Genomic DNA, 12,100 nt, shown 5'->3' with positions numbered 1-12,100 from the left:
ACGCCAGAGGCAGGAGAAAAGGCTCTCTTCCCGGGTACCAGCCCTGCCAGGGCTGGGTCACTTGGACCCTCCGGTTGCCTGGCACTGCGACTCACCCCAGCTCTCCCCGCCTCTGCCAATGCGAGGGACTCCACGATCCCACCCGTTCAAGGTTCCCCCCCATCCCAAAATCCCTTTAAGTTCCAGGATCCTGGCCTTCTGCCCGGCAGAGCTTTGGGAAGGGGGGGAACTGCCCTGTATGCGTCCTCTGCTTTTCTTCGATGTTATTAACAATAGCTAGCACTGGTTGCATCAACAGATTTCTTTTTTTTAAATCAGCTACTTTGTGCCCTGCGATGTGCTCTGGGGTTTGTAACATTATCCTTTAATCCCTACCACATCCCCATGAGGTACATATCTTTATCCCAAATTTTTAGGTAACAAAGACTGAGGCTTAGAGAGGTGGGATCAATTGCCAGAAGATCACCCAGGGGATAAGAGGCAGAGCCAGAATTGAAGCACAAGCCTGACTCCTAGGCTCTGGCTCTTATAGATGACATCGTTCTTTCAGGCTCTCTTTGAAAATGAACCATCTGATCCCATCAAAAGCAAAAACTAACCGGAGCTTGCCCCACACATCTATTTCTCTGGAGCATGAGAGGCAAGAAAGGTTAACCTTCCTATCCCCCCCTTCCCCAGGCCTGGCTGAGCCTCTCTGGGGGGTATTAAAGCTGCCATTCTTCCTTCCAGACGTTGTGAGATTGCTGCTGTGGGTTCCTAGAACACAGAGCCATGACCAGGAAGATCAGGGCAACCTGGAGGGGTGGTAGCAGGACTAGAACCTGGAGTGCTCTCTTCTCTTTACAGCAAAACCTTCTGCTTTACTTCGTTGACTAGATTGTCTTACAAACACAGCTCCTGCGAGCCTTCCCTGGTCCGCTGTACCTGGTTCATTGTGTCTGTCATCTGAATTCCCTAATCAGTGCTGCCTGTGCTATATACTCTGTTTTCACTTTGTGGCACTCTCCACTCTGTGCCCCCTTGAGAGAGGCAAAGCAGGCTCTTGCACAAGATCACTTTATATCTGCCATGTTTGTTTTACACAATTCACACATATCAGAACTAAGATAAGCCTGCTTGGGGCAGGCACCAATCCGTCGCTCCACCATCCACACTTAGTTCAGGACCAAGCCCAAAGTCGGTGCTGTACCAGTAAAAGTGATTCTTGAATTAATAATAGGATAAAAAAATCTATATGTTGCCTTCTGTCCCCAGAGTTGAATTGACATTTGGTAGAGAGATGATCCTGTAACTTCTGCTTTTTATTGTCATGCCATTGCGCATGATAGTGCATCTATCCGTGAAGCAAAAAAGATTAGCCAGATGGTAAGTGGAAGAGAAACAAAACAAAAATGATAATGGCATCCAGCACTATTAATTTTTTGTATTGGATTCTTCAAGGTCATTGTCGCCAAAGTTGTCACACGTTGCTAAGCTATCCTTCTGAAACTCCTTCTTTGGCTTCTCCTTTTTTGACAATATTTTTGTATACCGCTACTACGAGGGGACCCGTTTTCGAAGGACTTTAACTCTATGTTCCTTTTTTTCACCCTCGGGTTATTCTTGAGAACTCTCGGTGCAACCATGCCTTCAATTATCACCAAGACATCAGAATTTTTGCAAACTTCTAAACAAAGCTCAGTCTCCCTTTGGAGCTGGAATGAACTGATGAGTCCAACTATTTACCGACTTCTCTACTAGATATACCTGAACTAAAACTCATTCCTGTTTTTTTCCTACTCTCCACCTAAATCTGTATATGACTACAGACGGAGGTGGATGTCATCCTTTTTCCAGCTGGTGCCTCACTCCCTACACATACTACCTGCTGCCTCTCCTATCCATCCCCGTTCTCCATCTGTGTCCCTTCACCTGGCCTCAGCGCCTCATCGCAGTTCACCTGTGGTTGTGACCACTGTCTCCTCTCAGGTCTCCACGTGGTCCGTCTCATCCCCAACATTCTATTCTCCACACTGAAACCAAAATGACCTTCCTAAAGGTAAAGTCTGAACCTGTCTCTCACTAACCTAAACATTTCTGATGCCCCGCCTCAGAGACATTAACTTAACAATAAACAAGGCTCTCTGTGCGCTGGCTTATCTGCCTTTCTGGCCTTATTGATGCTACTCTGCCCCCAAATCCTCACCAGCCCCCAGAAAATACCTTTGCTGGTGGCCTTGAATGCCTTCCCTTCCTCTTCACCTGGTAGGTCCCTACTGAGTGGGGAGTCACCTCCGGGAAGCCGTCTCTGGCACTGTCTCCCTAGTGTTTATTGCCCCTCCTCCTCCTCTGGTGTTCCGAAGTTCTTGGTTTCTCTCTCTGCAGTATTGCCCCGCAGCAGTTAATAAGCAGGATTGTGATTATTTGAAAGTCTTGTTCTCTCCTCCCTAATCCTTCTCATTAAGTTCCTTGACCACAGGTAGCCTTAGGGCGCACCTACTGCGCTGCAAATCCTGTGCTTCATCTCAAGTCTGCCAGAGCAGAATCTCTGGAGGTGCGCTAAGTCCCAGATGTGCATGTCACAGACCCCACCACCCAGATGAGTCTTATGAACCATGTTAGACTGCAAACAAGCTCCCCAGATGGTTACTCATTCATCTGGGAGCTCTAGCATTTTCGTCCAGTGCCTACACCCAATAGATTCTCAATACCCAGAAAGGGCTCTGTGATATTTATGTTGTCAGTGGGGAAAAGTTCCAGAGAAATAAAGTCATTAGCCCAAAGTAACGCAACTTTTGATTGGTGGCGCCAGTGTAGAAACCCAGGTCTTCAAATGGTAAGCTCTGAGCTACGAGTCTGGTGTTAGAAAAAAATGTTTACACACATAACATATACTGGTACATGATAGACCAATAAAAGATTGTTGCCTAATAAACTGCCAGCCTTAATGGCCCCAGCCCATATAAGTGAAATTGCCCCACCATCAACCTCTGCTCAGTATTAGTTGAGTGTGTCCCAGAGGGGTAGCTTGGACCAGGGTGGGCATGTGGCATGAAAGTAAGCCAATCTATAGCACCCGAGGCATGGCCAGCAGATCAGCTGTTGAAGCAAATTTTCATTCTCAAAAATTTTACTTTAGGAAACACTAAGGGGAAAAGACAGAAGTGGTCATTGCAACCAAAAGACATAAGAAGGAGTCATAGGGGCCATGAGTCTCACAATACATATCGCAGGGAATATATAGCTGTATATAGGCACATACACACAGAGAGATGTGTATAGAGGACTACACATTCCCTGGTGTATGTTCATGGTTATATGTATAGTCATCTGTGTGTGGGTAAGCATATAGCCATTAAGAGCATGGATACTGGAATCAGAAAACCTGGATTCCATCTCAAGGACAAGACTCATTAGCTCTATCATCTCTGTAAAGTTGAACGTTTCTTTCCCTCAGTTTCTTCATCTGTACCATATAAACAATAATACCCAGAGTTTTTGTAAAAAGGTACATAAAGCTCTTATCCTACCATCTGTTATATACACAGAAGCACCCAGTAAATAGTGTGTCTGATTCTGCACAGAGCTATGAGGGAGCAAACATCACAAATAAAGCTAAGAGAGCCAATCAGAGAAAGTGCAGCACATAGAACCTGTGACCCGTGAGAGGTCACCACCAAGACTCAGAGCTAATTTTCCCATTCCAACTCCAGTCCACATGTTCTACTACTAACAGACTCAGTTTTTCTCTCTTGTCTTGATGTAACTCTCAGGATTAAGTTCAATCATTTGCTCTATACAGCGAGGACACTACAGACTGTGTAACTATTTAAACTACAAAATAATGAAAAGACTGGTTAAGTGGGTCCCAACTGTGCCTAGAAGACACTAGACCACCATTAAAATTATCTCGTGGTCTTCTTGCTTGTGACTGAGCTGGACACCTGTTCGCTAGTTGTTTCCTTTCCATAAGCCCAGCACTTAACATGCAGCCTTGTCCTTGTCCATTCGTAATTCCCTTTTCTCCAACTTAATGTTTCTCAAAGTGTGGTCTACAATCACCTATGGCAGAATCACCCGTGGGGGACTCTGTCTGCTTTATTCACTGCCACAGACTCTAGCAGAATTCCAGACCAGGGTAGAAACCCAAAAGAGTGGTAGACCAAAGAACTGAGAAAAGGGTGATCCTTGAAGCATTCATTCTGTGCAAAGAGGAGCACAAGCAATTTTATTCTGTGACTGCTAAAGAAGAACAGACCAAGATGCCTCATCAAATTGGCAGCTCTTCCATATTTTGGGGTGGGGGGGAGTATCGGGGGGATATAAATCCACTTAAGTGATAGACCACCTCATGGTACTTTTTGGGCAAGATTCTCACCACAGAGAAACTCCATGTCAAATTGCTTTGAGAAACTCTCGGTCAGATTTCCAAAAATGTGGTATGGAGTTTCCAAGCCACCACAACTCCCCTTTGCATGCTCCGAGGTGGAAACAGGGCCAAGTTAACAACAGATTCTCAGCCTAATGCTTCTGGCAAGCCTCCCATTCAAAACAATACTGCCTGCAAACTATACTGAACCTGTGAACTCAAGGGAGCTTAGGAGAATAGAACCATGAACTCCAAGGGCAGAAATTAGTGCTCGCTCATTAACTTCTACAATAATTCAGGTCTCAACAAGTGTGCTTTACTGTTAAGTAAATGGAAATGACTTCTGGTCCAAGCAAAATCTTAGAACAAAGATCTTCCATGTTTTTCATGTTCTTCCTGCTTTTAAAGATCATCAGATTTCCCATTCCCCTTCAAATTGAGAGCTAGCAAAAAATAGAATAGCAGTATGAGATATGTTTCCAACACCCAACCATGGGTCAGGTACGATATATGGCGCACAACATATCATTTCTTGAACTTTTAGTATGTTTCCTACGTTTTATCACTTAAGCATCAAAACAGAGAAGACAAGATTATTATTACAATTTCATGCACAGGCAAACTGAGGCTCAAGGTTACAGGCTAATATGCCACAAAGCTGGGATGGAAACCCAGATCTATTCTGCTCCAAACTCAATTCTTTTGCCACTCTGTCATGTGCTTCTCACTGAGTGAATGAAAGGAAATAGTAATAACTGGCACCGATAAATCTCTGCCTAAGAAACATTCTTATTTCCAAGGCAACAACTATTTTTTTTTTCCTGTTCATGCCAACAAACAGCTATTGAGAATTTGCTCTGTACCAATAATTTCACTGGGTGCTAAGGATACACAGATGAATAAGATGAGTTATCCTTAAGAACTTTACAGTAATTGGGGAAGTCAGAAAATATTAAGACAGATAATATCACACACAGCAAGTGCTTCAGGCCTCTCCACTTGCTGTTCCCTGTATCTTGAATGCTCCTCTTCCAGATATATATATATATGTACATCACTGTCAAGAACTGTGAAGTCTGAGAAACTTTACCTTATTTGCAAGCCAATAAGTCAGCCTACCACAGCCTCAGGGACGCTGGCAGAAGAAACAGCCTCCTGGGTTAGAGACAAAGGACTTCATTACTCACAGCAACAGCAGTAGCCCTCATCATCTGTGCCAACTCCCCAAGCCCCAATTCCCACAGGCACCACAACGAGGGCCAGGTGACACCTGCTCACATCAGGTAGCACTGAAGAATAGGAACCCCAAGCTTAGATAACCCACATCTCATTGATAATAAAATGCAAACAAAACTGCCATTTGTCCCAGAGGGAGATAGCTTTAGTATGCTGGACAGAGAGTAATTTTTCCCTTTGCTCCAAAGAGAGACACAATCTCTACTTGTTCACTAAATAAACTCCGTGAAAAAATGGTGCAGAACAATAGGGCAGTTCATGCCTTGCGCACAAGGCATGCAAAAATGCAAGAAACCCAATGGAGAATTGTTTCCCCATATTACCGTTTTCTAGTCTGGACTCAAAAATGAGGGGAGGTCTCATTCCATTTAGGATTATAACCCCCTAAAACTCTCCCTCCAGGAACTCCCTCTATCCTACCTCTTTGTTGTGCTTGTACCACCTAACATCATATATATTTGCTCACTTATTTTGTTTACTGTAAGCTCCATGGAGGCAACGACTTTTGTGTGTTTTGCTAACATATCCTCAATGTTTGATATAGTACCTGGTATAGTAGCTACTTAAGATATAGTTGTCGAATTAATAAGTATAATATGAAGCATTCCAGAGAAGGAGGTTATGCATTAGGTACAATAGAAGGGGCACTTAATCTAATAAGGGGAGAGGGCAGAGAAAACTGCATCTGAGAAATGTCATCAAGAATAGGTGGGAGTTACACACACACACACACACACACACACACACACACACACACACACACACATAATGGCATCCCTGCAGGAGAGAAAATCTTTTAAAAATGTACAAAGAGCAAAACAAAGTGAAGAAAGGAACTAGAAATTTACAGTTTCTATGGCATTAAGTGGGAAGAGGCAACTGATGAGTACTTTTGGTAAAAAAAAAAAAAAAAAGGAACTTGGACTTTTCTCCTGTGAAGGACGGGGGCAGGAAGGGTGTTACGGAGGAGATGAGAAAGATTACACTAGTTGTGTGGAGGATGGTTTAAGTCAGGGACTCTACTAAGATTTATTAGCTGAACTAAAGAGCATCTCTAAAGTCTCTAAATAATTCTACCCAGGGCATTTCTAAGGGAAAAGTCTAAGTTTTCAGTTAAAACAAAACAAATGACAAACATTAAAAATACCCAGAGTTTTAGCAAAAGCCCTCATGATTTTTATAAGCATAATAGTGAAAACTTAAACATAACTTAGGGAGTCTTAGAAAGCAAAGAGGAAGAATGGGCTGTAAGTTAGTCATTTCTTTATGCTGAAATCGGATGACCCTTTCCTTTCGTGGGTTTGGTGACCCCTTACTAAATATAAACAGTATAGTTTTCTTTCCATCTTACTAAAAATTTAAAAATTTTCTGAAAACTATTTAAGAATAATAGAATTATCAGTTCACCAAATCGAAATATCGATAGGGTGAGCACTTATATGCAAGTACCATGCTACTTGCTCTGAGTTTATACTCTGGCTAGGGATGCAACATTAAACCTATAAAATACGCAATCATGCCCTAGCAAGTTTGGCTCAGTGGACAGAGCACTGGCCTGCAGACCGAAGGGTCCTGGGTTTAATTCTAGTCAAGGGTGGCCCAGGCTCAGGAGGCAACTAATCAATGTGTTTCTTTCACATCAATGTTTCTCTCTGTCTTTCCCTCTCTTTTCCACTCTCCCTAAAAAAATCAATGGAAAAATATCCTCGGGTGAGGATGAACAACAACAACAAAAATGCAATCACAACAAGAGATGTAAATCACAGATCAAGACTGCAATTGAAGCGATGGAACAAAGCAAATGAATTAGACAAACAGTTGTTTGCATACTGAAATGATGACTATATATGGAAATAAATTAATAGCTAACACTTTCTGCATGCTTATAAGGTTCTAGGCAGGATATTCTATGTTTTAAAGGAAATTACTTCATTTAAGCCCTAAAACTATGTGGCACAATAATTGAGCTCTCACTAGGTCCCAGGCACTAGGCCTAGTGTTTAAAATGGATCATTTTATTATATCTTTGCAAAGATCCCATTTTGGAAGTATTTCATCCCCATATTACCCATTAGGAAACTGAGGTTTAGCGAGATTGAGTTCTTTACCCAAGGTTTCACCAGTGGTATGTGATGGTGCCATTATTTAAGTCCAGGCCTTCACTCTTACTTACAGTGCTCTCCTGCTTCGTAATAATGTGTAGGTATTATTATCAAATCCATTTTACAATGAAGGAAACTAATCTCAGAAAAGTGGAGCCACGAACACATGTCTGTATAAAAACCAAAAACACAGCAACATAACCACAAACCATCTTGAAAGCATAGATTTTATGTTATCAGTGTCATCCAGATGACTTGCTCTTGAATTACTATATGAGTAACTTAGTGGTAAATGGGGCAAACCAGATTCAGATTTTTAAAACCTTTATCATTCACTCACATCAGGCACTTTGACATATACTAGAAAGCAGAGTTGTGGCAAGCATACTTCATACCCTTAAGAGCTTACAATTTGGTGACAGAGACAGATACTGAACTATCAATTGCAAGAACGAGTAAGGTAGAAACTTTCAGATCAGTGTGCTTTTTGTACCGAGGTCCCCACAATGCTAGCGAATTCTAGAATTCCTACTGCAGTGGATATGTGCATTGTAACTTCATCCTGTAGCCCCAGGGGTCAGGAAGAGGGAAAAGAATGAAACATGCCTATTTGTATTTCTGTCCCCGTTCCACTCCCCGCCCCCACTTTTAAAGGCCTAAGCAGCCCTTGCTAGTGTTGTACTAAAAACTTGCAATGGAAGTCTCAAAAACAAATTAGGAGACCTCTCATTTTACCTGCCATTCGTCACTCTAGTGTTCCCTGGTCTACTCAAGTCCACTCTTGACCCCAGATTCTCACCTTCAGCATTCCTGGGTTTGATGAGCCATCTTGGACCCCCACTTCAATATGTCACCTCGGAGACATTTGGGTCCCTCACTCTCCGGTACTAGGCATCTAACTTTGGGTGTCGTTGCCCTCATATCACAGCACTGAGAGGGCAGACCTGCTTCCTGCCTGACCTCAGAGGAGAGGGATCACATAAGTGCAACATGAGGGTGTCAAGGGGGAAATGAAAAAGCCATCCTTGAAGTCTCTCTTTTTGAACTCAGTTAAGTCACTTTATTTCTGCAACATTTATAGATCAATGATCCCACATATAAGTTTTAGGATGAAATGGAAACTCTTAGCACACCTGGACTTGCATGATCTGGACCCCGACACATCTCTCTGCTTCCCTGACTCCCCTCCTCCCAGCATGCACCTGCATCACAGGCAAAGCAAGCCACCTGAATCTCTGACACAATCCCTCATTGCTCTATCCTTCCCTGCCTTCCCTCTTTTGATTTAGCTGCTTGGAATATCTTTCGTCACCTTTCCACCTGGATAAGATGATCTCATTCTTGAAGGTTCAGGTGGAATCACCGTTAGCTGGGTAGCCTTTCCTGACCACTCTGTCCTCTACCCCAGCTAGAGGTAAATGCCCCTTCCTGCTGCCCCTTAGCCCCTTCCAGTCATCCCTTCAGCACTGTGCATTGCAACTGTTAGCTCTTGACTGGCTTCTCAGAGGACAGTCACTTCCTTTTGGGGGAAAACAACTTGTTTTTTCCGTTTGATATCTTGCTTAGCAGCAAACAGCACATAGTAGGACTTAATAAACATTTATTGAATTAGTGAACATGAGTCTGCCACTTACTTCCTACTTAGCCTTTCACTAATTTGGGGGCTATTAAGTGTTTGTAGAAATAGCACATTTAAATGCTTCCAGGGACCAGGTAGGTAATGTAAATGCATTAACTAGCCATGCGGGACACGTGTTGTGTCTAAAGTGACCTTTGGTTTAGGCACATGGTTTTCCTTGGAGATGAAGAAGGAGCCTGTGCGAGTCGTCTGTTTTCTCCTCTGCCCAAAGAGGAAGGCTTACCTCTTTTTCATTTTCCCAATTCAAGGGTTTCACAACTTTCCCTGAAAGTACGATGCCAATAAGATTAATATTAAAAGATCAAATTTACCTTCATCTTTCCTATTGAGTTTTCTACCAAGTTTCTCTGCCCATCACCAGGAGAGCAGAAATATTATTGTTCACATGTTCTGCTTACCATTTAGCACATGGTGGGTGTTTAATTAGTGTTAAAAGAGTAATCATAATACGCAGAAGGTGAAAGAAACAGTTATGTATTTTTAATAAAAGAGTGTGACAATTCTTTTCCTTTTGAATATGCACTCATCCTACATGTAATCAGCAATAGGAGCCCAAAAGTAAGTTGCTGTCATAGTCAAAAAGGTATTTTGCTCCCATCTTCTCTATTTTGGCCACTTAATCATTCATCCAACAAATAATCCGGGCCGCTATGTGCCAGGCACTGTGATTATTACTCCAACTCTACTTGAACCTTGGGAGTTGCTTTTAGTTCACCCCTTCAACTTTCTTCCTTAAGAGTCCCTGGTCGCCGTGCTGTTCTCCACTGTTCCTCATTGCCGGCTGATATCCCATTTCTGGCCAACGTCCAGTCTGCTGCTATGAACCGGAGCTTATTTACCATGAATTTTAGCAACCGCTTCAGACTGGGAGTGGATGCTGGCTGGAAGCAGGGTAGCACCCTAAGGGAGTCCTCCCACATCCTCTGTCTGACTCCCGGCTCCAGGGATGACATGTCCTCCCAACATCCCCAAGCTCTCTGTGGGTACCACATGCTCTGCTAAGCAGTCGACTCTCCTCCTCATTCAGCCCTTCCAAAAACCTGAGGAGAGAGACACTGTTATTACCCTCATTTTATATAGACGAGGAAACTAAATGACAAAGCAGGATTTACACACACACTGTATGGGTCCAGGCACCAAATCTGTCATCACTTGGTTAAATGACCAAGAGTAACACTGAATAAATGGCTCTTTCAGTCAATAATAACAGTCAATAGTAACAATAATAGAAGACAATAATAACAATACTCTGTGTGTGGTAGAGACTCCGAGTGGTTCTTGACTATTGAAACTCTCTCTTTTTTATATAATAATACAATCTTTAAGGTTAGCCAGGCCAATGGCTGCCTGTAGAAAAGGGGACAATTCCCAACCCTTCTTATGATCCTCTATAGCCACGTAACCAAGTTCTAGACAGTGGGTGAAGCAGAGGTGGAACAGTTTCCAGAAAGTTTTAATTGCTTTGAACTCTTTGACAGCATTCTATAAAAGAAATACATTTCATGTTACATTATGTGATCTTATATATGTGTGTGTACCTATATATGTCATGTGTGCACTCGCATACTGAAACAGTTTTATGTAGAAATATTTGCCTTTACTAGATGGCAAACACTCAGATATCTTCTGTTCTATTCTTTTTTTTTAAGTTATCCTTTATATTGTTTGATAACTCACGAGTGAGTCATGACCCACAGTTCAGAACACATTGTTCTGTCAGACAATGTCTACGTGCTCCTCTCTCTGTTTTCCTTTGTCCGTCCTACCATCCTGACGCCTGAAACACAAAGCCTCCGCTCTGGACCATGAGGTCAAGGCCACACACAAAGGAGTATTAAGATAGAAGACACCTGGGTCTCTGATGTCACGAAATGTCACTCCAGCCCCAAATTACCTCCTTGGGCCTTTGTGGGAGAGAAACACGAGCTTCTCTTACTTAGGCCACAGTTAGAATTATTTTTTTCCTCATGACCCAAACTAATAGTAACTGATGGTGCCAATGAATTGAGTGTTGCTTTCAGACCCATTTCTCTCTGTCTTCCTGCTTTGCCTTTTATCACAAAGGGGTTTAGGTGGCAGGAGTGCGGGCGGGAGACAGGAGGGCAGAGGACGCAGCAGCCCAGGTATCTCTCTGCAGGCTCTCTGCCTTGGATGGCACCTTCTCCAGGACCAGCTGTAGCTCCTGTCAGGCGAGTTCCCACTGGGTGGGGTTTCATCTACTGCTGGGCGATCTCAGCGCTTGGTCTGTGGTAACACTGTCCTCTCCCTTTATCTCCACAGCGCAGGGATGGTATCCTCCTGCTCTGGCTGATCTCTGGGTTTCCTCACCTTCCTGCTTCAGCTTCCAGTTCTCCTAGCCCCCATTTAATGAAGCCCCCTCATTACATTTCCTCTGTTCTAAATGCTTGAAATAGTTGCCGTTTTCCCGACTCCTCACTCACATGAACACATCATCCAAAACACTTTGGGCAAAATGTCTCATTGCCTCCTCCCCCTGCCGGATAGGAACTACTGGCCCCCGCTACTTCCCTTGCCTTACAAACGATGAAACTTTCAGAGAGCTTGAGCTTCGTTTGGACTTTTCTGACTTTCAGAAAGTAATCATATTTCATCACAAGCGTTCTCAAAGACACGAAAGCTATTTGCATGACATAACTCCATGTTATCAGAGTGGGTGGTCTCATCCCCAAGTACCTTCCCAAAGCAGGCCAATGCCCTATAACTTCTCTCTGCCTTAGGAAAAGGTTCCAGCCCTCCTCAAAGTGCTTTCCATCC

The sequence above is a fragment of the Myotis davidii genome, unplaced genomic scaffold, assembly GCF_000327345.1.
Source record: "Myotis davidii unplaced genomic scaffold, ASM32734v1 scaffold205, whole genome shotgun sequence".
In the NCBI taxonomy this organism is placed as follows: domain Eukaryota; kingdom Metazoa; phylum Chordata; class Mammalia; order Chiroptera; family Vespertilionidae; genus Myotis; species Myotis davidii.
This window is presented reverse-complemented; position numbering follows the sequence as displayed.